The 26,199-nt window shown below is 52.4% G+C and overlaps 1 protein-coding gene across 1 annotated transcript in view; it reads left to right on the top strand.

Moving 5' to 3' along the window:
* Positions 1–26,199, top strand: part of LOC147092842 (neurexin-2-like) — a 1,315,750-nt gene that overhangs the window by 383,475 nt on the left and 906,076 nt on the right. The gene's annotated exons all lie outside the window — the stretch shown is intronic.

Here is a 26,199-nt window from a genome sequence, read left to right as displayed (position 1 = left end):
CCTCCGACAGTGCGGCACTCCCTCAGTACTGCCCCTCCGACAGTGCGGCGCTCCCTCAGTACTGCCCCTCCAACAGTGCGACGCTCCCTCAGTACTGCCCCTCCGACAGTGCGGCGCTCCCTCAGTACTGCCCCTCCGACGGTGCGGCGCTCTCTCAGTACTGCCCCTCCGAAAGTGCGGCGCTCGCTCAGTACTGCCCCTCCGACAGTGCGGCGCTCCCTCAGTACTGCCCTTCCAACAGTGCAGCGGTCCCTAAGTTCTGCCCCTCCAACAGTGCGACGCTCCCTCAGTACTGCCCCTCTGACAGTGCAGCGCTCCCTCAGTACTGCCCCTCCGACAGTGCAGCACTCCCTCAGTACTGCCCCTCCGACAGTGCAGCACTTCCTCATTACTGCCCCTCAGACAGTGCAGCGCTCCCTCAGTACTGCCCCTCCGACAGTACGGCGCTCCCTCAGTACTGCCCCTCCGACAGTGCGGCACTCCCTCATTACTGCCCCTCAAACAGTGCAGCGCTCCCTCAGTACTGCCCCTCCAACAGTGCGGCGCTCCCTCAGTACTGCTCCTCTGACAGTGTGGCGGTCCCTCAGTACTGCTCCTCTGACAGTGCGGCGCTCCCTCAGTACTGCTCCTCTGACAGTGCGGCGCTCCCTCAGTACTGCACTCCGACAGTGCAGCGCTCCCTCAGTACTGCCCCTCCGACAGTGTGGCGGTCCCTCAGTATTGCTCCTCTGACAGTGTGGCGGTCCCTCAGTACTGCCCCTCTGACAGTACGGCGCTCCCTCAGTACTGCCCTCCGACAGTGCGGCACTCCCTCAGTACTGCCCCTCCGACAGTGTGGCGCTCCCTCAGTACTGCCCCTCCGACAGTGCGGCGCTCCCTCAGTACTGCTCCTCTGACAGTGTGGCGGTCCCTCAGTACTGCCCCTCTGACAGTACGGCGCTCCCTCAGTACTGCCCTCCGACAGTGCGGCGCTCCCTCAGTACTGCCCCTCCGACAGTGCGGCGCTCCCTCAGTACTGCCCCTCCGACAGTGCGGCGCTCCCTCAGTACTGCCCCTCCGACAGTGCACTGCTCCGTCAGTACTGCCCCTCCGACAGTGCGGCATTCCCTCAGTACTGCCCCTCCGACAGTGCGGCGCTCCATCAGTCCTGGCACTGGGAGCGTCAGCCTAGATTTTTGTGCTCAACTCTCGTGGAGTGGGACTCGAACGCACGACCTTCTGACTCAAAGGTGAGGGTGCTACCCACTGAGCCACGACTGACTCACAAAGCAGACGGAAGTCCGGTGGCTCCAGGAAGCATTGAAGCCATGCTGTTTTTGTTACTGAAGGCAGCCATTTTACAGTCAGCGGACGAGACCAGGGAAGTAAGCTCAGCAACGATCTGATAAGGGGCTCGACAGGAGACTGATGGCTGCAGAGAAAGTTGACCTGAATTATTAATTGGCTGGAAACCCGGATATGGAGGATAGTTACCACAGTGATAGTTCTAAATGAATAACTGAGACCAGCACAATGCCCCGGGGGACTATCGAGGAACTTGACAGAGGCATTTGAAGAGAAATTTCTGAGGTTTATGAACAATACCTAGATGTGAATGAAGCCAGCGTGTTCCAAGGGGCCAAGAATTCCACACAGCGATCGACAAAGATTGCGCGATTGGACGGCTGAATGGCAAATGGCATTTAATGTTGAGAAAGGTGTATTAATAGTTTCTGCTGCTAAAAATAGCAAATATGATTCCACAGTAAAAGGCAAAGCGTTAAAGAATGTGCAGCGGAATGTTGATTATGGAGAAAGCTTGCCTGATGACAGCGAATCCTTCTCGCACGTCTTGCCGACAGTTTGCGGCAGCCTCTCATTTTTTCTCCATTTTATCAAAGCTGCTTTGGCCGTTATTCCTCTGAACCTTTCTCTCATGCTTCAGATATGCACGCACCTTCCTTCCTTCCGACCTTCCTTCCTTCCTTCCTTCACTCCTTCCTTCCTTCCTTTCTTCCTCCTTCCCTCCTTCTTTCCTTCCTTCCTTCCTTCCTTCTTTCCTTCCTTCCTCCCTTCCCTCCTCCCTTCCTCCTTTCCCTCTTTCCTTCCTTCCCTCCTTCCTTCCTTCCATCTTTCCTTCCTTCCTTCCATCTTTCCTTCCTTCCTTCCTTCCTTCCATCTTTCCTTCCTTCCTTCCTTCCTTCACTCCTTCCTTCCTTCCTTCCTTTCTTCCTTCCTTTCTTCCTCCTTCCCTCCTTCCTTCTTTCCTTCCTTCTTTCCTTCCTTCCTCCCTTCCCTCCTCCCTTCCTCCTTTCCCTCTTTCCTTCCTTCCCTCCTTCCTTCCTTCCATCTTTCCTTCCTTCCTTCCTTCTTTCCTTTCTTCCTTCCCTCCTTACTTCCTCCCTCTCTCCCTTCCCTCCCTTCCTTCCTTCCTTCATTCCTTCCCTCCTTCCTTCCTCCCTTCCCTCCTTCCTTCTTTCCTTCCTTCCTTCTTTCCTTTCTTCCTTCCCTTCTTCCTTCCTCCCTCCCTCTGTTCCCTCCTTCCTTCTTCCCTTCCTTCCTTCCTTCCTTCATCCCTGTTTGGCATAAAAGTAAAACAAAAAAGGTGACTCAACCGTGGCTAACAAGGGAAATTAGGGATAGCATAAGATCCAAGGAGAAGACATATAAATTGGCCAGAAAAAGCAGCAAACCTGAGGATTGGGAGCAGTTTAGGATTCAGCAAAGGAGGACAAAGGGATTAATTTAGAGGGGGAGAATAGATTATGAGAGGAAGCTTGCAGGGGACAGAAAATCTAACTGTAAAAGCTTCTATAGATACGTGAAGAGAAAAAGATTGGTGAAGTCAAGCGTAGGTCCCTTGCAGTCAGAATCAGGGGAATTTATAATGGCGAACAAAGAAATGGCAGACCAATTAAATACATACTTTGGTTCTGTCTTCACAAAGAAGGACACAAATAACCTCCCAGAGGTGTCGAGGAACATAGGGTCTAATGAGAGGGAGGAACTGAAAGAAATCAGTATTTGTAGGGAAATGGTGTTAGGGAAAGTGATGGGATTGAAGGCCGATAAATCCCCAGGGCCTGATAATCTACATCCTAGGGTACTTAAGGAAGTGGCCCTAGAAATAGTAGATGCATTGCTGGTCATCTTCCAACATTCGATGGAATCTGGAACAGTACCCATGGATTGGAGGGTAGCTAATGTTACCCCACTATTCAAAAAGGTGGTAGAGAGAAAACGGGGAATTATAGACCGGTAAGCCTGACATCGGTAGTGGGGAAAATGCTAGGGTCCATTATAAAAGATGTAATAGCAGAGCACTTGGAAAACAGTGACAGGATCGGACAAAGTCAACATGGATTTACAAAAGGTAAATCGTGCTTGACTAATCTACTGGAATTTTTTGAGGATGTAACTAGTAAAATAGATAAGGGAGAACCAGTGGATGTGGTGTATTTAGACTTTCAGAAGGCTTTCGATAAGGTCCCACGTAAGAGATTAGCGTGTAAAGTTAAGGCACATGGGATTGGGGCAAGGTATTGACTTGGATAGAGAACTGGTTGGCAGATAGAAAGCAAAGAGTTGGAATAAACGAGTCTTTTTCCAAGTGGCAGGCAGTGACTAGTGGGGTACCGCAGGGATCGGTCCTTGGACCCCAGCTATTCACAATATATATTAATGATCTAGACAAGGGAACTAGATGTAATATCTCCAAATTTGCAGACGACACAAAGCTGGGTGGGCGTGTGTGCTGTGAGGAGGATGCCGAGAAACTACAGGATGATTTGGACAGGTTGGGTGATTGGGCAGAAGCATGGCAGATGCAATATAACGTGGATAAATGTGAGGTTATCCACTTTGGTGGCAAAAACAGGAAGGCAGATTATTATCTGAATGGCAATAGATTGGGAGAAGGGGAAGTGCAACGAGACCTGGGTGTCCTTGTGCACCAGTCGCTGAAGGTAAGCATGCAGGTGCAGCAGGCGGTTAAGAAGGCAAAAGGTATGTTGGCCTTCATAGCGAGAGGGTTCGAGTACAGGAACGAGGATGTCTTGCTGCAGTTGTACAGGGCCTTGGTGAGACCACATCTTGAGTATTGTGTGCAGTTTTGATCGCCTTACCTGAGGAAGGATATTCTTGCCATGGAAGGAGTTCAGCGAAGATTCACCAGGCTGATACCTGGGATGGCAGGAATGACGTATGAGGAGAGATTGTGTCGATTGGGCTTATACTCACTGGAGTTTAGAAGAATGAGAGGGGATCTCATTGAAACTTATAAAATTCTGGCAGGACTGGACAGACTGGATGCAGGAAGGATGTTCCCGATGGTCGGGGAATCCAGAACCAGGGGCCACAGTCTAAGGATAAGGGGTAGGCCATTTAGGACAGAAATTAGGAGGAATTTCTTCACCCAGAGAGTGGTGAACCTGTGGAATTCACTACCACAGAGGGCAGTGGAGGCCAATTCATTTAATATATTCAAGAAAGAGTTGGATATATTTCTTAAGGCTAAAGGGATCAAGGGATATGGGGAGAAGGCAGGGACTGGGTACTGAACTTGGATGATCAGCCATGATCTCATTGAATGGCGGAGCAGGCTCGAGGAGCCGAATGGCCTACTCCTGCTCCTATCTTCTATGTTTTTATGTTTCCTCCCTCCCTCCCTCCCTCCCTTCATTCCCTCCTTCCTTCCTTCCTTTCTTCCCTTCCTCCCTCCCTCCCTTCCTTCGTTCGTTCCATCATTTCTCCCTCCCTCCCTCCCTCCCTCTCTCCCTTCCTCCCTCCCTCCCTTCCTTCGTTCCTTCCATCATTTCTCCCTCCCTCCCTTCCTTCCTCCCTCCCTTCCTTCCTTCCTCCCTCCCTCCCTCGCTTCCTTCCTGCCTTCCATCATTCCTTCCTTCCTTTCTTCCTTCCTGCCTTCCTCCCTTCCTTCCATCCTTCCTTTTTTCCTTCCTTCCTTCCTTATGTTGATATGAAGAGTCAGCGCTCCAGCACCTTTTATTTCTCATTCTGTCTCCGGACTCCCAAACATCGGAACTCTTTGCCTCGCTCAGTCTTTCCTTCTTCCTGCATTCTGTAGGCTTTCAAAATCCGAGTTAGTCACCTAACCGCCACACCCTACCATTTTGAACCTTGCTGTTGTCCTTTACAAAGCGTTGAAATGATCCCACTTGGCGTGCTGTATCCAGCTTTAATCGTGCGCCGCTGAACAGATGTAGAAGCATCGAAAGGTTTAAGCAGAAACGCGCAGGTTTTTTTTATTCGTTCACGGGATCTGGGCGTTGCTGGCAAGGCCCAGCATTTATTGCCCATCCCTCGTTGCCCTTGAGCCGTCTTCTTGAACCGCTGCAGCCCGTGTGGTGAAGGTGCTCCCACAGTGCTGTTAGGGAGGGAGTTCCAGGATTTTGACCCAGCAACGATGAAGGATCAGCCGATATATTTCTAAGTCAGGATGGTGTGTGACTTGGAGGGGAACTTGGAGGTGGTGGTGTTCCCATGCGCCTGCTGCCCTTGTCCTAGGTGGAAGAGGTCGCGGGTTTGGGAGGTGCTGCCGAAGAAGCCTTGGCAAGTTGCTGCAGTGCATCTTGTAGATGGTACACACTGCAGCCACGGTGCGCCGGTGGTGGAGGGAGTGGATGTTTAAGGTGGCGGATGGGGTGCCAATCAAGCGGGCTGCTTTGTCCTGGATGGTGTCGAGCTTCTTGAGTGTTGTTGGAGCTGCACTCATCCAGGCAAGTGGAGAGTATCCCATCACACTCCTTACTTGTGCCTTGTAGATGGTGGAAAGGCTTTGGGGAATCAGGTGGTGAGACACTCGCTGCAGAATACCCAGCCTCTGACCTGCTCTTGTAGCCACAGTATTTATGTGGCTGGTCCAGTTAAGTTTCTGGTCAATGGTGACCCCCAGGATGTTGATGGTGGGGGATTCGGCGATGGTAATGCCGTTGAATGTCAAGGGGCGGTGGTTTGACTCTTGCCTGTTGGAGATAGTCATTTCCTGGCACTTGTGTGGCGCGAATGTTACCTGCCACTTATCAGCCCAAGCCTGAACGTTGGCCAGGTCTTGTTGCATGCTGGCATGGACTGCTTCATTATCTGTGGTGTTGCTAATGGTGCTGAACACTGTGCAGTCATCAGCGAACATCCCCATTATGTTGGAGGGAAGGTCATTGATGAAGCAGCTGAAGACGGTTGCCATTTCCTCAATCCGTCAAGAAGCTAAGTGCACTAAAACTGTTCGGTTGAAATAAGAGTGGGATTTGGAAGCCATCAAGAGGATCAGTGGGGCGGATTTGAAGAACTTTAAGTTGAACTTGGAGAAGCATGGAAAGTTCCTGTACCGGAGAATCATAGTTCACTGCAGTAAAGGCGTGGGGATGGCAGTGTAGGGATGATGTTCCACAGGGAAGATTTTGATTCCTGAAGATCAGTTGTGTTTTTTCGGAACCACATCTGCTTCACCAATGTCCTTTAGGGTAGGAAACCTGCCGTCCTCACCCAGTCTGGCCTGTATGGGACTCCAGACCCACAGCAATGCGGTTGACTCTTAACTGCTCCTCTGAAGAGGCCTCGCAAGACGTTCAGTTCTAGCAGCACCTGCTGAGAGATGGGCACTAAATGACGGCCTTGCCAGTGATGCCCAGATCCTGAGAATGATCTTTTTTTGGAAAAAGGCCATCATATCCACAGCTTCTTTCACCTAGTCTAACCTCACTCTCCTGCTCGCTCCCCATGCCCTTTCGATATAATTTTCCACACTCCTCAATTTGGTATCAAATTTCAATATCGTTCCCTAAAAACCAGATTATAGTCAATAACGGTCGTGCCAACTGAAAGAGACCACATCTGTCCATTTTGAGTGACTTGACCGTAACCAGAAAGAAAGAAAGAAAGAAAGAAAGAAAGGACATAGGGACAGGAGGAGGCCATTCAGCTCCTCGAATTCAGCCCCGCAATGTGTCAGCTGTGGCTCAGTGGGTAGCACACTCGCCTCTGAGTCAGAAGGTTGTGGGTTCAAGTCCCACTCCAGGGACTTGAGCGCATAAATGTAGGCTGACACTCCAGTGCAGTGTTGAGGGAGCGCCGCACTGTCGGAGTGCCAGTACTGAGGGAGCGCCGCACTGTCGGAGGGGCAGTACTGAGGGAGCGCCGCACTGTCGGAGGGGCAGTACTGAGGGAGTGGCGCACTGTCGGAGGGCCAGTACTGAGGGAGCGCCGCACTGTCGGAGGGGCAGTACTGAGGGAGTGGCGCACTGTCAGAGGGGCAGTACTGAGGGAGCGCCGCACTGTCGGAGGGGCAGTGCTGAGGGAGCGCCGCACTGTCGGAGGGGCAGTACTGAGAGAGCGTCACACTGTCGGAGGGACAGTACTGAGGGAGCGCCGCACTGTCAGAGGGGCAGTACTGAGGGAGCGGCACACTGTCGGAGGGGCAGTACTGAGAGAGCGTCGCACTGTCGGAGGGACAGTACTGAGGGAGCGCCGCACTGTCGGAGGGGCAGTACTGAGGGAGCGGCGCACTGTCGGAGGGGCAGTACTGAGGGAGTGCCGCACTGTCGGAGGGGCAGTACTGAGGGAGCGCCGCACTGTCGGAGGGGCAGTGCTGAGGGAGCGCCGCACTGTCGGAGGGGCAGTACTGAGAGAGCGTCACACTGTCAGAGGGCCAGTACTGAGGGAGCGCCGCACTGTGGGAGGGGCAGTACTGAGGGAGCGCCGCACTGTCGGACGGGCAGTACTGAGGGAGCGCCGCAGTGTTGGAGGGGCAGTACTGAGGGAGCGCCGCACTGTCGGAGGGGCAGTACTGAGGGAGCGCCGCACTGTCGGGGGGGCAGTACTGAGGGAGCGCTGCACTGTCGGAGGGGCAGTACTGAGGGAGCGCCGCATTGTCGGAGGTGCCATCTTTCAGATGAGATGTTAAATCGAGGCCCCGTCTGCTCTCTCAGGTGGACGTAAAAGATTCCATGGCACTATTTCGAAGAAGAGCAGGGGAGTTCTTCCCGGTGTCCTGGGGCCAATATTTATCCTTCAATCCACATAACAAAAACAGATGATCTGGTCATTATCACATAGCTGTTTGTGGGAGCTTGCTGTGTGTAAATTGGCTGCTGCATTTCCCACATTACAATAGTGACTCCAAAAAGTACCTCATTGGCTGTAAAGCACTTTGTGACGTCCGGTGGTCGTGAAAGGCGCTATATAAATGCAAGTCTTTCTTTCTTTCAAGCCTGCTGCGCCATTCAATGAGATCATGACTGATCTGCGACCTAACTCCATCTACCCGCCTTTGCCCCGTATCCCTTAATACCCTTTGGTTAACAGAAATCTATCAATCTCCGATTTAAAATTAACAATTGATCGAGCATCAATTGCTGTTTGCGGATGAGAGTTCCAAACTTCTACCGCCCTTTGTGTGTAGAAGTGTTTCCTAACTTCACTCCTGAAAGGTCTGGCTCTAATTTTTAGACTCTGCCCCCTAGTCCTAGACTCCCCAACCAGCGGAAATAGTTTCTCTTTCTCTACCCTATCAGTTCCCCTTAATATCCTGAAAACTTCAATCAGATCACCCCTGAACCTTCTAAATTTCAGGAAATACAACCCTAATTTGTGTAATCTCTCCTCGTAATTGAACCCTTGGAGTCCGGGCATCATTCTGGTAAACCTACGCTGCACTCCCTCCGAGGCCAATATATCCTTCCTAAGGTGTGGGGCCCAGAACTGCTCCCAGTGCTCCAGGTGTGGTCTCACCAGGGCTTTGTGCAGCTGCAGCATAACTTCTACCCCCTTGTACTCTAGTCCTCTCGATATAAATTCCATCAGCCTTTTTCACAAGGAGTGAAATTGTGTCTCTGATAAGGGGTCGGCCATTTTGACTGAGATGAGGAGAAATTTCTTCCCTCAGAGGGTGGTGAATCTTTGGAATTCTCTGCCCCAGAGGGCTGCGGAGGCTCAGTCATTGAGTATATTCAAGGCTGAGATCGATAGATTTTTGGACTCTCAAGGGAATCGGGCGGGAAAGTGGAGTTGAGGTCGAAGATCAGCCATGATCTTATTGAATGGTGGAGCAGGCTCGAGGGGCTGAATGGCCTGCTCCTGCTCCTAATTCTTAAGTTCTACCCCTTGTTTTCTTCTCTTCAACCATCTGTCTATCAGTATGGAGATGGACGCAAGGATCACAGGCGTCAAACAACTCAAAGAATTACTGCCCCCTGCTTCGAATTCCTTACTTGAGAAATAGACCTCTGTCAGTCATTAGCTACAGACACCTGCTCATGCCTTTAGGCTGTTTGCAGCTGTCTGCAGGCTATGTACCTGGGGCGCAAGACCGCACGCTGACATTGCTAGGCTAATGATTGCTATCGACACGCTACATGCGCCGATCGGCAGGCCACCTGCTGGCAGAGCACCTTTCACAGGGAAAGACGATCTGAAGACGACCTAACACATCCCCGTGGCGAGAAAGGAGTTGTCGATATTAACCCCGGTGAGCTTCAAGGCCCAGAACCTTTGCTGTGGGACGGATGCGAAGAGGCGGACAGCGCAAGTGTCCGGCACCCGTCGCGTTTGCTGCGTGTCGGTGGGGGGTCCTCGCGTCATTGGTCGCGGAGGGGGCACGTTCTGTGACTTACTCTGCGGCCAATATGAGCCAATCCAGGTGGGACATGCGAGGACTGAACAGCAAACTCATTATAAGAGTTAAGAACATAAGAAATAGGAGCAGGAGTCGGCCCTTCGAGCCTGCTCCGCCATTCAATGAGATCATGGCTGATCATCTACCTCAACTCCATTCACCGGCCCTATCGCCATATCCCTTGATGCCCTTACTAGTCAGAAATCTATCGACTTCTGTTTTGAATATACCCAATGACTGAGTGTCCACAGCCCTCTGGGGCAGAGAATTCCAAAGATTCACCACCCTCTGTGTGAAGAAATTTCCTCTCATCTCAGTCCTGAATGGCCGACCCTTTATCCTGAGGCTGTGGCCCCTGGTTCTAGACTCCCCAGCCAAGGGAAACATTCTCCCAGCATCCACCCTATCAAGCCCTGTAATAATTTTGTATGCTTCAATGAGATCCCCTCTCATTCTTCTGAATTCAAGAGAATACAGGCCTAGTTTACTCAATCTCTTCTCATACGACAGTCCCACCATCCCAGGAATCAATCTTGTGAACCTTCGTTGCACTCCCTCTATGGCAAGTATATCCTTCCTTAGGTAAGGAGACCAAAATTGTATACAGTACTCCAGGTGTGGTCTCACCAAGGCCCTATATAATTGGAGTAAGACTTCTTTACTCCTGTACTCAAATCCACTTGTAATGAAGGCCAGCATACCATTTGCCTTCCTAATGGCTTGCTGCACCTGCACATTCACTTTCAGTGACTCATGTACAAGGACACCCAGGTCCCTTTGAGCATCTGCATTCCCCAATCTTTCACCATTTAGGAAATACTCTGCCTTTCTGTTTTTTCTACCAAAGTGGATAACTTCACAATTATCCACATTATATTCCATCTGCCATGTTGTCGCCCACTCACTGAGCCTGTCGAGATCCCCTTGAAGCCTCTTCACATCCTCTTCACAACTGACACTGCCACCTAGCTTTGTATCATCAGCAAATTTAGAAATGTTACATTTAGTCCCCTCATCCAAATCAATAATATAGATTGTGAATAGCTGGGGCCCAAGCACCGATCCTTGCGGTACCCCACTAGTCACAGCCTGCCATTCTGAAAAAGATCCATTTATCCCTACTCTTTGTTTTCTGTCTGTTAACCAATCCTCAATCCATGCTAGTATATTACCCCCAATTCCATGTACCTTAATTATAACCTACAAAAGGTAAATTGATCGCTGTTTTCAGGATATTAAGGGGAACTGATAGGGTAGAGAGAGAGAAACTATTTCTGCTGGTTGGGGAGTCTAGGACTAGGGGACATAGTCTAAAAATTAGAGCCAGACCTTTCAGGAGTGAAGTAAGGAAAGACCGCTACATAAAATCTTTGGAATTCTCTGCCCCTAGAGGGCTGTGGATGCTGAATCGTTGAGTATATTCAAGACTGAGATCGATAGATTTTTGGACTCTAAAGGAATCAAGGGATATGGGGACATAGAGTTATACAGCACAGAAAGAGGCCCTTCGGCCCATCGTGTCCGCGCCGGCCATCAAGCCCTGTCTATTCTAATCCCATTTTCCAGCACTTGGTCCGTAGCCTTGTATGCTATGGCGTTTCAAGTGCTCATCTAAATGCTTCTTGAATGTTGTGAGGGTTCCTGCCTCTACCACCCTTTCGGGCAGTGAGTTCCAGATTCCAACCACCCTCTGGGTGAAAAAGTTTTTCCTCAAATCCCCTCTAAACTTCCTGCCCCTTACCTTGAAACTATGCCCCTGGTTATTGACCCCACTACTATGAGGAAAAGTTCCTTTCTATCTACCCTATCTATGCCCCTCATAATTTTGTACACCTCAATCAGGTCCCCCCTCAGCCTTCTCTGCTCTAAGGAAAACAACCCCAGCCTGTCCAGAATATGGGGATCGGGTGGGAAAGTGGAGTTGAGTTCGAAGGTCAGCCATGATCTTATGGAATGGCGGTGCAGGCTCGAGAGGCGGAATGGCCGACTCCTAATTCATTTTGTCACAAGTATGCTCATTTGCCCGTGCAATGTTGTGTAGCCCTGCTTCTGGGTTCAGGCCACAGCACTGAGGCCCTCCATTAGCCCCGTCCTTGCTGCTCTTTCTGAACCAGAGACACCCTCCCCTGCAGTACCTTAACCCCCCACGGCACCCAGCCGGTGCCAGGTCTACAGTGACACTTGCGGCTTCTGGGGCTGGGAATCCCACCCGGTGACCTCAGCCAGCTTCTGGTTCGCCGGGCGCACTGCTCCACCGTGCCGGCGAGCTACCCCCCCGCCCCAACCCCACACCTCGCCTTCTGGCGCGAGGTCAACTCCTTCGTGTCCAGGCAAGAGGAGCACCTGAGCGACAAGGCCCCAGTGGTCCTGTGTGGGAGCCGCGTTGGCGGCTGTGGAGAGTCATGGATGAAGAAAGACTTGTATTTCTCCAGCGCCTTTCACGACCACCGGACGTCCCAAAGCGCTTTTCAGCCAATGAAGTACTTTTTGAAGTGTGGTCGCTGTTGTAATGTAGGAAACGCGGCAGCCAATTTACGCACAGCAAAATCCCACAAACAGCAATCTGATAATAACCAGATCATCTGCTTTTGTTATGTTGGTTGAGGGATAAATATTGGCCTCAGGACACCGGGGAGAACTCCCCTGCACTTCTTCCAATAGTGGCCGTGGGATCTTTTACGTCCGCCTTGGAGAGCAGACGGGGCCTCGGTTTAATGTCTCATTCGATAGACGGCACCTCCGACAGTGCGGCGCTCCCTCAGTACTGCCCCTCCGACAGTGCGGCGCTCCCTCAGTACTGCCCCTCCGACAGTGCGGCGCTCTCTCAGTACTGCTCCTCCGACATTGCGGCGCTCCCTCAGTACTGCCCCTCCGACAGTGCGGCGCTCCCTCAGTACGGCCCCTCCGACAGTGCAGCGCTCCCTCAGTACTGCCCCTCCGACAGTGCGGCGCTCCCTCAGCACCGCCCCTTCAACAGTGCAGCGCTCCCTCAGTACTGCCCCTCCGACAGTGCGGCGCTTCCTTAGTACTGCCTCTCCAACAGTGCGGCGCTCCCTTAGTACTGCCCCTCCGACAGTGTGGCGCTCCCTCAGTACAGCCCCTCCGACAATGCGGCGCTCTCTCAGTACTGCCTCTCCCACAGTGCGGCGCTCCCTCAGTACCGCCCCTCCCACAGTGCGGCGCTCCCTCAGTACGGCCCCGCCGATAGTGCAGTGCTCCCTCAGTAATGCCCCTCCGACAGTGCAGCGCTCCCTCAGTACTGCCACTCCGACAGTGCAGTGTTTCCTCAGTACTGCCACTCCGACAGTGCAGTGTTTCCTCAGTACTGCCCCTCCGACAGTGCGGTGCTCCCTCAGTACTGCCCCTCCGACAGTGCGGCGCTCTCTCAGTACTGCCCCTCCATCAGTACTGCCCCTCTGACAGTGTGGCGCTCCCTCAGTACTGCCCCTCCCACAGTGTGGCGCTCCCTCAGTACTGCCCCTCCGACAATGCGGCGCTCCCTCAGTACTGCCCCTCCGACAGTGCGGCGCTCCCTCAGTACTGCCCTTCTGACAGTGCGGGGCTCCCTCAGTACTGCCCTTCCGACAGTGCAGCGCCACCCCAGTACTGCCCCTCCGACAGTGCGGCACTCCCTCAGTACTGCCCCTCCGACAGTGCGGCGCTCCCACCGCTCTGCACTGGGAGTGTCAACCTAGCTTTATGTGCTCACGTCCCGGGAGTGGGACTTGAACCCACAACTCTCTGCACTCGGAGGTGAGTGTGCTACCAGCTGAGCCACAGCTGACATTGGAGCAGATATGCCGCAGGTAACGGACACTTCATTGCACTTACAACAGAAAGCGACAAAGACTCCTAGCTGACCTATATTCTAAAGACTGTGCTTATCAGGGCTACTCTGGATCTTGAGAATGTGAGTGATATTACTGAGAAGGATATTAGAAACTAATGCAAACCTATTTTTACATTTGTATAAAGCTATTAGGCACAATGGCAATAAAACTTGTGCAGAATAGCGTGTGCTCTATACTTTATTGTACAGCCTTTTTACGTCTGTTCTTCACATGATTGAACAACACATGAATCATTTATGCTCAGTTGACAGAATTTTATGGAGTGGGGCATAGCAGCTGAGCGCAAATATCTGGAGAACACGGAGGCGTGGTAGGACAGCAGGACGGCTAGCATTGTAGTAGAGATTGGTTCCTGGGGTGAGAGGGCTGTTCTGTGAGGAGAGGTTAAGCAGAATAGGCCTTTATTCTCTGGAGTTTCGAAGAATGAGAGGTGATCTCGTTGAAACGTATAAAATTCTTACAGGGCTTTGACAGGGTAGATGCAGGGAGGATGTTTCCCCCCCTGGCTGGGGAGTCCAGAACCAGGGGTCACAGTCTCGGGATAAGGGGTCAGCCATTTAGGACTGAGATGAGGAGGAATTTCTTCACTCAGAGGGTGGTGAATCTTTGGAATTCTCTACCCCAGAGGGCTGTGGAGGCTCAGTCGTTGAGTATATTCAAGGCTGAGATCGATAGATTTTTGGACTCTCGGGGAATCGAGAGATATGGGGACAGGGCGGGAAAGTGGAGATGAGGTCAAAGATCAGCCATGCTCTTATTGAATGGCGGAGCAGGCTCGAGGGGCCGAATGGCCCACTCCTGCTCCTAAGTCTCATGTTCTATCGGCGAGATGGCTCTGACTCTGTTTTATTCGCTAACTGTATGCCCAAAGGTCACAATCGCAACCAGAGTCGATGTCAGAGCAGCTGCAAGGCGCAGCATCATTGAGTGTTGGGATCTAGCCCTCTACCTGTGATTGGCTCCAATGGCAAGCGCCTGATTTCAGGAACGTAACAATGGGCATTTTGTTCCTTGGGAGTTCTCCCCGGTGTCCTGGGGCCAATATTTATCCCTCAACCAACAGCACTAAAAACCGGTGATCTGGTCATTATCACATTTGCTGTTTGTGGGAGCTTGCTGTGCGCAAATTGGCTGCCGTGTTTCCTACATTACAACAGTGACCACACTTCAAAAAAGTACTGCATTGGCTGTAAAGTGCTTCGGGACATCCGGTGGTCGTGAAAGGCGCTATATAAATGCAAGTCTTTCTTTTCTTTCTTCCTTGCACTGAGGCAGTGAGACAGTTCCAGTTGCCCTGGTCCTCTGGCCCATTGCATGGAGTTGGTATCCAGCTGTAGCTACCTTCTTTGGGGAGGGGAGCTACTCTGGAGGATTACCCAAGCTAGGGGTGTAGTCTCTGGAATTTAGAAGGTTAAGGGGTGGTTTGATTGAAGTTTTCAAGATATTTGATTTTGGGATCTGGGTGATACTGGCTGACGTAAGAAAACTACTAGGCACTTGGTCTAAGCGTTAAACAAAGCTTTAATCAACTGTTTTGCAACATGGAGGTCTAGTTGTGTCCTTCACTAGTTCCTGTTAAGAATGTCCTGCGCAAGCTGGGCCCGTGCCCGAGTATTTATACTCTCCCTGGACAGCGCCACCCGCAGGCCGCTCAGTTGAATCATGTCACTGGCAAAGCCATATTTATTGCCCATCCCTGGTGGCTCCGAGGGATGGCAGAGACAGGCTCCCTTTCCTAAAGGACATTAGTGAACCCGTTGGGTTTTCCCAATAATCCGGCGCCTTTCATGGCCGCCTCTTCCTGGTGAGATTCACAGCACAGGAACAGGCTGTTCGGCCCTACTGGTCAATGTCAGTGTTTATGCTCCACACCAGCCTCCTCCCACCCTCCTTCATCTCACCCTGTCAACATATCCTTCTATTCCTTTCTCCCTCATGTGTTTATCCAGCTTCCCCTTAAATGCATCGGTGCTATTCGCTTCAACCACTCCCTGTGGTAGCGAGTTCCACATTCTCACCACTCTCTGAATTTAAGTTTCTCTTGAATTCCCGATTGGATTTATTACATAGGATATACGGCTCAGAAACAGGCCATTCGGCCCAACCAGGCCTTGCCGGCGTTTATGCTCCACTCGAGCCTCCTCCTGTCTTTTCTCATCTAACTCTATCAGCGTAACCCTCTATTCCCTTCTCCCTCATATACTTATCTAGCTTCCCCTTAAATCCATCTCTGCTCTTCGCCTCGACCACTCCCTGTGGTAGCGAGTTCCACACTCTCACCACTCTCTGGGTAAAGAAGATTCTCCTGAATTCCCTATTGGATTTCTTGGTGACTATCTTACATTAGTGACCATCTTATATTTATGGCCCCTGAGATTTAGACTTCCCCACAAGTGGAAACATCTTACGTCCACCCTATCGAATCCCTTCATCATTTCAGACCTCGATCAGGTCACCCCTCAGCCTTCTCTTTTCCAGAGAAAAGAGTCCCAGCCTGTTCAGCCTTTCCTGATAGCTGTACCCTCTCAGTTCTGGTATCAACCTTCTCAATCTGTTTTGCACCTTCTCCAGTGCCTCTACATCCTTTTGGTAATATGGAGGCCAGAACTGTTCACAGTAACTCCAAGTGCGGTCTAACCAAGGTTCTCTATAAGATTAACATAGCTTCTCTCCTTTTGAATTCTGTCCCTCTAGAAATGACTCCCAGTGCTTGGCTTTGTTAACCTGCCGTGCGACTTTTAATCATCTGTGTATCTGTGCCCCCTGGATAGCTTTCTGCCGTTTTGACTGGAACTCATGACCTGTGGTTCAGAATCCACCTCCCCAAACACTAGGTGTTTGCCTGCATGATATTCTGTGAATGAAATCAAATCTAATGGTTCCAATTCTGTGGAGAGTTTGGCAATAATCTGTAATTGCGCTCAGTAATTTAAAAAAAAAACACACATTCGAACATGAGTTCTGGCAACCGTAATCGAAATATTGCAGGTTCTGGGAGAATCTGGAAAATTTCCATTTGCCCATTGCAGGTGTTACCATGTCGACGATGTCAGCGGGGAATTGGCCTTCATTAGAGAGAGGTTATTTTTCTGTTTTTAAAAAAAAAGATTCCCCCGGTGAATTCCTTGCTCTTTGAGGGAAATGCAACTCCTTTCATTACAGGGAACCCAGTATCATTACTGAGCGCGTCCTGACCAGGGTTCGCGCAGTTAGATGCAGCATCAGGTTCCCTCAGCTGGAGTCATAGAATCATAGACGTTTACGGCACAGAAGGAGGCCATTCTGGCCCACCGTGTCCGTGCCGGCCGACAAAGAGCTCTCTGGCCTAATCCCACTTTCCAGCTCTTGGTCCGCAGCCCTGTAGGTTACAAGTGCATATCCAAGTACTTTTTAAATGCGATGAGGGTTTCTGCCTCTTCCAGATCCACACGACCCTCTGGGTGAAAAACGTTCTCCTCAACGCCCCTCTAATCCTTCTACCAATTACTTTAAATCTATATCCTCTGGTTATTGACTTCTCTGCTAAGGGAAATAGGTCCTGCTTATCCACTCTATCTAGGCCCCTCATAATTTTATACATCTCAATTAGGTCTCCCCTCAGCCTCCTCTGTTCCGAAGAAAAGGGAATGGAGTATTAAAGTAGGTAAGTCCTGTTACAACTGTACAGGGCGTTGGTGAGACCACACCTGGAGTACTGCGTACAGTTTTGGTCTTCTTATTTAAGGAAGGATATACTTGCACTGGAGGCAGTTCAGAGAAGGTTCACGAGGTTGATTCCGGAGATGAAGGGGTTGTCTTATGAAGAAAGGTTGAGCAGATTGGGCCTATACTCATTGGAGTTTAGAAGAATGAGAGGTGATCTTATTGAAACATATAAGATTCTGAGGGGGCTTGACAGGGTAGATGCAGAGAGGATGTTTCCCCTCGTGGGGGAATCTAGAACTAGGGGGCATAATTTCAGAATAAGGGGTCACCCATTTAAATCGGAAAAGAGGAGGAATTTCTTCTCCCAGAGGGTGGTGAATCTTTGGAATTCTCTACCCCAGAGAACTGTATAATAATAATTCAACTTTATTGTCATTGCACAAGTACATGAACAACGAAATGTGATCTTGCAAGCTCCCATGACTGGCAGAAGCAAAGCCGCTGCGTCGGTGCGCGCCGCCATTCCATTTCCACCATTCCTCCTGTCCGACAATCTTCAGCCCAACGCCCGGGCCTGCTCACCAGCCGCTCCTCCTTCCGTGACCTTCTCACCAACCGCCCCTCCTCGGGGCTCCTTCCGTGACCTTCTGCACCTGGTCTTCCCTGATGGTCACCCCTCCAGGTACTAACCAGGCCTGGCTCTGCTTAGCTTCCAAGCCTTGCCAGTGACCCTGTCCCTAGTCTCAGGAACAGGCGGAGTCATTGAATATATTCAAGGTGGAAATAGACAGATTTTTGAATGGTAAGGGAGTCATAGAAACATAGAAGATAGGAGCAGGAGTAGGCCATTCGGCCCCTCGAGCCTGCTCCGCCATTCAATGAGATCATGGCTGATCATCCAAATTCAGTACCCTGTCCCTGCCTTCTCCCCATATCCCTTGATCGCTTTAGCCTTAAGTCAAGGGTTATGGGAAGCAGGCAGGGAAGTGGAGTTGAGGTCAAGATCAGATCAGCCATGACCTTATTGAATGGCGGAGCAGGCTCGAGGGGCCGAATGACCTCCTCCTGCTCCTACGTCTTATGTTCTTATGAAAACAACCCCAGCCTATCCAATCTTTCCTCATAGCTAAAATGCCCCAGTCCAGGTGACATCCTGTTAAATCTCCTCTGTACGCGCTCTACACAGTGTGGCTTGGGTCCAATCGCAACGCACATCCCCTCCACTGCAGTGGTTTTCGTAGTTTAACAGGAGAGACTCACTGTAGCTTTTGACTAAACGTAATTTGTAACCTCTGAGCCCTCTCTGTCACCCATCCTGTGGAACAGCTTGAATGAGATCTCCAAATAGGGGGCACTTTTTTATTGCTGCACGTAGCCGCGAGGATCTGGGTTCAGATGCCAAGAGACATTTCGGGCAGGATTTTCATTGGGCCGTGGAGGCGGGATTGGAGGCGTGTGGGGGGGTTAAAATCCTGAAATCGGGGGGGCACGAACCCATCCCGCACCCAACCCGCCTCCATGCCAGTTTCAAAGGAGGCAGATACCCGACCTGTGCTGGGACCCGCCTCCCCGAGGCGGGAAGGGGATTAGTGCCAATTAACTGCCTGTTAACAGGTAGTTAACAGGCAGTTTGTAGCCTAATCCCTATTTTCATTGGTGAAATGTGGGATTCCCGACCGCTCCAAACCACGCCAAGTTAGCGAGGCGGGCCGTCGGGATGAAGGGCTTGGAGGGGTCGAGATGTCCGGTGTTCAGGTGAGTGATGGGTGCATGAGTGCAAAGGTAAGTGTGTTTGGTGTGTGTAAAGTGTTTAAAGAAGTTTTACTTACCTCTACTTACCTTTACAGCCTTCCTTCCTTCAGGTCTTGGGAGTCCCTCATCTCACCGGCACAGAAAGCAGAATGGCCGCGATCTGTCAAAAATTGCAGCATTTAGCTTTCTGTTCCGGGGAGATCCCTAAATCATCCTGAGAGGAAGGAATTAACCTGGAGTACAGATTGTCAGTGTTTGACAGCTTCAAACAGCTGTGAAATGCTGATATTTCATCTGTCAAAAGGTCTTGACAGATGAAATATCAATCTGTGACGTCACCTGTTGCCGGGTGGCCCTTAATTGGCCCGCTGGGCGGGCTCAACAAGGTCAATCAAGTGAAAATCGCGTGGGTTGGCTAGAACTCGATGGAGGCGGGACTACAACCCCAAAAGTTGCAGTCCCACCTCCTACCCGCCTCCTCAATGAAAATCCAGCCCTTCGAATCAATCCCTTACAGACAGCATACAGAGGAGACTTTCATCCGATCAGAAATAATAACAGGAAAAACTGGGAAACGCTCAGCGGGTCAGGGCAGCATCTGTGGAGAGAGAAACAGGGTTAATGTTTCAGGTCGATGACCCTTCGTCAGAACTGGAAAAGGTTAGAGATTGAGCAAGTGCGGGGGCGGGGAAAGGAGAGAGGGGAGGAATGAACAAAATTGAATGAAGGTCTGTGATGGGGTGGAAGGCAGGAGAGATTAAATGACAAGAGGGATGATGGTGCAAGGAGAAAGGAGATGGTGATGGGACAAGTAAAGGACCACAAGATGGGTCTAGAGGAGGTGTAAATGGCAACAGAAGAACCGTTACCAACACCCGCTTTCCGATAAAAATGGGGGTCAGAGGTTTCATTTGATCAGACTTGGGATTGAAACCATGTCCCAGAGGTCAACGGCAAGTGAGCTGTCCTACAATGGCACTCAGACTCGAGGAGAGATCTTTCATTGGATTTCAGCCCCAGGAGGTTTGCCACTTTGGGCACTGCAAGTACATGATGACAGTGCGGTTATTACTTTTGTCCTCTTCCTCCAAACCTCGGGAAGCAACCAAGCAAACTGAATAGAGGCAAGCTTCTGGTAACAGGCAGAAAGAAAGAAAGACTTTCATTTCTATAGCGCACTTCACGACCACCGAACGTCCCAAAGCGCTTTACAGCCAATGAAGTACTTTTTTGAAGTGTAGTCACTGTTGTAATGTAGGAAACGCAGTGATGCGCTATCAATTACTCATAAAAGACTGAGAGTTAAGAGAGTAACTAAAGGCTTTTATTAACAAAAGAATGAAGGTCTGCCTCGAGTGGTCGACCGGTCCAGAATACAAAGGGGCTGGGGAGCAGTCACCTTTATACTAGGACTTGTGGGAGGAGTCAGCCGAGGCATGTCCAGGCATGTACACAGTGGAATACAAGCAGTGGTTTACCACATTCACCCCTTGTTTAAAAATTGAGTCCGGCGGGGTGAAGTGTATTAAAAGTTAGTGTATTGGAGTCTCTCCGGAGGTCTTGTCTGCCGCTGTGATCGGCGTGGCGACGGCAGGGGTAGTGGAGCTTCCGGTGTCGAGTCCCGCGTAGGCTGTGGCACAGGCGCGTCATCCTCGTAGGTGTCGAGCGGGTCGCTGGGCCCAGGCCTGCCGTCTGCTGGGGCTGGATATCGGATCGTTGGGGGGGGTGGTAGTGAGTAGTGGGTTACTGCGGCCCCCGAGGGTGCAAGGTCTCTTATGGAGACTGTGTCCTCCCGCCCGTCCGGGTATGCAATGTAAGCATACTGGGGGTTGGCGTGGAGGAGGTCGACCCTCTCGACCAGGGGGTCCGTTTTATGGGTCCTCACGTGCCTTCTCAGTAGGACCGGCCCTGGGGACGTCAGCCATGGCGGTAGCGATGTCCCCGATGTGGACTTCCTTGGGAAGACAAACATTTTCTCATGAGGGGTGGCGTTAGTGGCAGTGCAGAGCAGTGACCGAATAGAGTGGAGCGCATCGGGGAGCACATCCTGCCAGTGGGAGGTTGGAAGGCCCCTAGACTTTAAGGCTAGCAGGGCGGCCTTCCAAACTGTCGCATTTTCTCTTTCCACCTGTCCGTTCCCCCGGGGGTTGTAACTGGTGGTCCTGCTTGTGGCAATACCCCTAGTTAGCAGGTACTGACGGAGTTCGTCGCTCATAAACGATGAGCCCCGGTCGCTATGGATATAGCTGGGGAAACCGAACAGGGTGAAGAGGTCGTTCAGACATTTAATGACCGTGGCACTGGCCATGTCCGGGCAGGGGATGGCGAACGGGAAACGGGAGTACTCATCAATAATATTGAGGAAGTACACATTGCGGTCGGAGGAGGGGAGAGGCCCTTTAAAATCAACGCTCAGGCGCTCGAAGGGGCGAGTGGCTTTTATCAGGTGGGCCCTGTCTGGTCTATAAAAGTGCGGTTTGCACTCAGCGCAGACTTGGCAGTTCCTGGTCATGGTCCTGACCTCCTCAATAGAGTAAGGCAGGTTGCGGGCCTTGATGAAGTGGAAGAACCTGGTGACCCCCGGGTGGCAGAGGTCATTGTGGAGGGCCCGCAGTCTATCGATCTGCGCGCTGGCGCAGGTGCCACGCGATAGCGCATCCGGGGGTTCATTGAGCTTCCCGGGCCGGTACAAGATCTCGTAATTGTAGGTGGAAAGTTCGATTCTCCACCTCAAGATCTTGTCATTTTTGATTTTGCCCCTCTGCTTGTTGTTAAACATGAAAGCAACTGAACGTTGGTCAGTGAGCAGGGTAAATCGTTTTCCGGCCAGGTAGTGCCTCCAATGACGCACAGCCTCCACAATCGCCTGGGCCTCCTTCTCAACAGCGGAGTGTCTGGTCTCCGGGCCTTGGAGGGTTCGTGAAAAGAAGGCCACGGGTCTCCCCGCCTGATTGAGGGTAGCGGCCAGGGCAAAGTCGGACGCGTCGCTTTCCACCTGGAAGGGGATGGATTCGTCCACTGCGTGCATGGTGGCTTTGGCAATGTCTTCCTTGATACGGTGGAAGGCTAAGCAGGCCTCTGCCGTCAAGGGAAAAGAGGTGGACTTGATCAGCGGATGGGCCTTGTCCGCATAGTAGGGGACCCACTGGGCATAATAGGAGAAAAACCCTAGGCACCTCTTCAGGGCCTTGAGGCAGTGGGGCAGTGGGAGTTCCATAAGGGGACGCATCCGGTCGGGGTCGGGGCCGATGACTCCGTGTTCCACAACACAGCCAAGGATGGCGAGGCGGTTTGTGCGGAATGTGCACTTCTCCTTGTTATATGTCAGGTTCAGGAGTTGGGCGGTGCGGAGGAATTTTTCGAGGTTTGCGTCATGGTCCTGCAAGTCACGGCCGCAGATGGTCACATTGTCCAGATATGGGAAAGCGGCCTGCAACGCATTTTGATCTACCATCCGGTCCATCTCCCTTTGGAAGACGGAGACCCCGTTGGTGACGCCAAAGGGAACCCTAAGGAAGTGATAGAGGTGGCCGTTTGCCTCAAAGGCAGTATACTGGCGGTCCTCAGGGTGGATAGGGAGCTGGTGGTACGCTGATTTCAGGTCAATGGTCGAGAAGACGCGGTACTGCGCGATCTGGTTGACCATATCAGCTATGCGGGGGAGTGGGTAGGCGTCCAGCAGGGTGTAGCGATTTATTGTCTGGCTGTAGTCGATGACCAGGCGCTGCTTCTCGCCGGTCTTAACGACCACAACCTGGGCTCGCCAGGGGCTGGTGCTGCCCTCAATAATCCCTTCCTTCAGGAGCCGCTCCACTTCGGTTTTAATGAAAACCCTGTCCCCGGCACTGTATCGCCTGCTCTTTGTGGCGATGGGCTTACAGTCGGGGGTGAGGTTAGCAAACAGTGGGGGGGGGGGTGACTCGTGGAGAGGTTGCACCTGGTGCGCGGTGGGCAATTTGGGAGCTGCTGGCTGCGGACTGTGAGTGGGGGTAGGGGTCCACCATATGCCATCGTAACACTTTTAAGGTGGCACTGAAAATCTAACCCCAGCAGGAGGGCAGCGCAGAGGTCGGGCAGGACCAGAAGTTTAAAATGATCGTACACGGTCCCGTCTACTACGAGTGTCACTACGCAGTAGCCGCCGATGTCCGCCGACTGGGACTCGTAGGCCATAGAAATCCGCTGGTGCGCAGGCAGGATTGGGAGAGAGCAACGCCGCACCGTGTCGGGGTGGATGAAGCTCTCCGTGCTCCCAGAGTCAAGAAGGCAGATTGTATCGTGGCCATTTACCTTAATGTCCATTGTGGAGCTGGCCAGCTGGTGCGGTCTCGCTTGGTCCAGTGTAACGGATGCCAGCGTAGGGGTCGGTGTGTCGCTGCGGGTATCAGATGAGGCGGTGTTGGGGGCCTGCTGCGTTCCGGCTGTCGTCCAAGATGGCGGCGTCCATGATCCCCATGTGGCTGGAGGCGTCCAAAATGGCTGCTGTACCGGTGGTTCGCACATGGCCGGGGAGGCCCAAGATGGCGGCCCGCATGGCCCACACGCGGCGCTGCTGGGGTTCGGGGTGGCTTTGGCCCTGCAGACGTTAGCGTAGTGTCCCTTCTTCCCGCAGCCCGAGCAGATCGCGTTTTTCGCCGGGCAGCGCGCTCTGGGGTGTTTTGCCTGGCCACAGAAGTAGCATTTCTGGCCTTGGGGCACTGCTGTCTGGCCTTGGGACACTGCTGCGGTGGTTGGGCCGTTGCTGGGGTGTGGCTGGGGTGGCACGGCGCTATGAGGCGGTCCTACCGTGTCCCAGGCTGTCATTCCCCGCGGCGTCCACGGTGCAGAGGAGTAGGCATCCATGCCCCGGCAGGCTGCATCCAATGATAGTGCGAGTTCAGAGGCCTTGTTGAGGTCGAGGTCACTCTGCTCCAACAGTCGCTGTCGGGTGTAATTGGATCTGTGGCCCGCTACAAAAGCGTCCCGGATAAGTTCCTCTGTGTACACGGCAGCCTTTACATCCTTACAGCCACAGGCCCAGCCAAGCACCGACAGTGCCTGAAGGTATTCCACGGTCGATTCCCCAGGTTGTTGTTTACGACTCCCCAGAAGGTGCCTGGCGTACACTTCGTTCACTGGGCGCGTGTACTGGTCCTTGAGGAGCTTGATAGCGTCCGCGTACGAGGTCGCGTCTTGGATGACCGAGTACACTCGGTGGTTCACTTTGGAGGTCAGGACATCCAGTTTGTCCTCGTCCGATTTGATTGCTGCGGAGGCGGTCAGGAATTTTTCGAAACACTTAAGCCAGTGAGTAAACTTGGTGGATGAGTCCGCCTCCCGATGATCTAAGTCCAGGCATGCTGGTGTGAGGATCTTCTCCATTATAAAAATTTTGTTAATAAAATTGATGCGCTATCAATTACTCATAAAAGACTGAGAGTTAAGAGAGTAACTAAAGGCTTTTATTAACAAAAGAATGAAGGTCTGCCTCGAGTGGTCGACCGGTCCAGAATACAAAGGGGCTGGGGAGCAGTCACCTTTATACTAGGACTTGTGGGAGGAGTCAGCCGAGGCATGTCCAGGCATGTACACAGTGGAATACAAACAGTGGTTTACCACACGCAGCAGCCAATTTGCCCACAGCAAGATCCCACAAACAGCATTGTGATAATGACCAGATCATCTGTTTTTAGTGATGTTGGTTGAGGGATAAATATTGGCCCAGGACATCGGGGAGAACTCCCCCTGCTCTTCTTCCAATAGTGGGCATGAGCTCTTTAACATCCACCTGAGAGGGCAGACGGGGCCTCGGTTTAACGTCTCATCTGAAAGTCAGCACCTCCGACAGTGCGGTGCTCCCTCAGTACTGCCCCTCCGACAGTGCGGTGCTCCCTCAGTACTGTCCCTCCGACAGTGCGGTGCTCCCTCAGTACTGCCCCTCCGACAGTGCGGCGCTCCCTCAGTACTGCCCCTCCGACAGTGCGGTGCTCTCTTAGTACTGCCCCTCCGACAGTGCGGTGCTCCCTCAGTACTGCCCCTCCGACAATGCGGTGCTCCCTCAGTACTGCCTCTCCGACAGTGTGGCGCTCCCTCAGTACTGCCCCTCCGACAGTGCGGCGCTCCCTCAGTACTGCCCCTCCGACAGTGCGGCGCTCCCTCAGTACTACCCCTCCGACAGTGCGGCGCTCCCTCAGTACTGCCCCTCCGACAGTGCGGCGCTCCCTCAGTACTGCCCCTCCGACAGTGCGGCGCTCCCTCAGTACTGCCCCTCCGACAGTGCGGCGCTCCCTCAGTACTACCCCTCCGACAGTGCGGCGCTCCCTCAGTACTGCCCCTCCGACAGTGCGGCGCTCCCTCAGTACTGCCCCCTCGACAGTGCGGCGCTCCCTCAGTACTGCCCCCTCGACAGTGCGGCGCTCCCTCAGTACTGCCCCTCCGACAGTGCGGCGCTCCCTCAGTACTGCCCCTCCGACAGTACGGCGCTCCCTCAGTACTGCCCCTCCGACAGTGCGGCGCTCCCTCAGTACTGCCCCTCCGACAGTGCGGAGCTCCCTCAGTACTGCCCCTCCGACAGTGCGGCGCTCCCTCAGTACTGCCCCTCCGACAGTACGGCGCTCCCTCAGTACTGCCCCTCCGACAGTGTGGCGCTCCCTCAGTACTGCCCCTCCGACAGTGCGGAGCTCCCTCAGTACTGCCCCTCCGACAGTGCGGAGCTCCCTCAGTACTGCCCCTCCGACAGTGCGGCGCTCCCTCAGTACTGCCCCTCCGACAGTGCGGCGCTCCCTCAGTACTGCCCCTCTGACAGTGCGGCGCTCCCTCAGTACTGCCCCTCCGACAGTGCGGCGCTCCCTCAGTACTGCCCCTCCGACAGTGCGGCACTCCCTCAGTACTGCACTGGGAGTGTCAGCCTGGATTTTTTGTGCTCAAGTCTCTGGAGTGGGATTTGAACCCACGACCTTCTGTCTGAGAGGTGAGAGAGAGAGACACCCACTGAGCCAAGGGCTGGTCTGTTATACATGCCAGAAGCCTGTTGGGAAATCAGTTCAAGGCAAGGCACAAAACCCTCACAACAATTCATTTAAACACCTTCACTGTGTGTGGCACAGTTTGTTGAATGAGTCCCACAATCTTGCATAAAACCAGCAAAAACATTGAAAATGTTTGTTTCTGAAGAAGACTGAGTGGAAACAAATCACTCGCTGAAGCAGATCATTGCCCTTCCTAGTGGGACAATCAATTAAACAGGCCACATTTATACAGACTCCTTAGAAATACTTGACAAATTACATCGGGATCTTCTTTGGCTGATTAAGTAAAACAACCGCAAAAACCTGCATTTGTATAGCGCCTTTAACGCAGTAAATC

Source organism: Somniosus microcephalus, unplaced genomic scaffold, assembly GCF_052327205.1.
Source record: "Somniosus microcephalus isolate GS21.2 unplaced genomic scaffold, FLI_Smic_1.0 unresolved_chr2, whole genome shotgun sequence".
Taxonomy (NCBI): Eukaryota; Metazoa; Chordata; class Chondrichthyes; order Squaliformes; family Somniosidae; genus Somniosus; species Somniosus microcephalus.
Note: the sequence above shows the minus strand (reverse complement) of the source record. Positions and strands in the feature narration are given on the sequence as shown.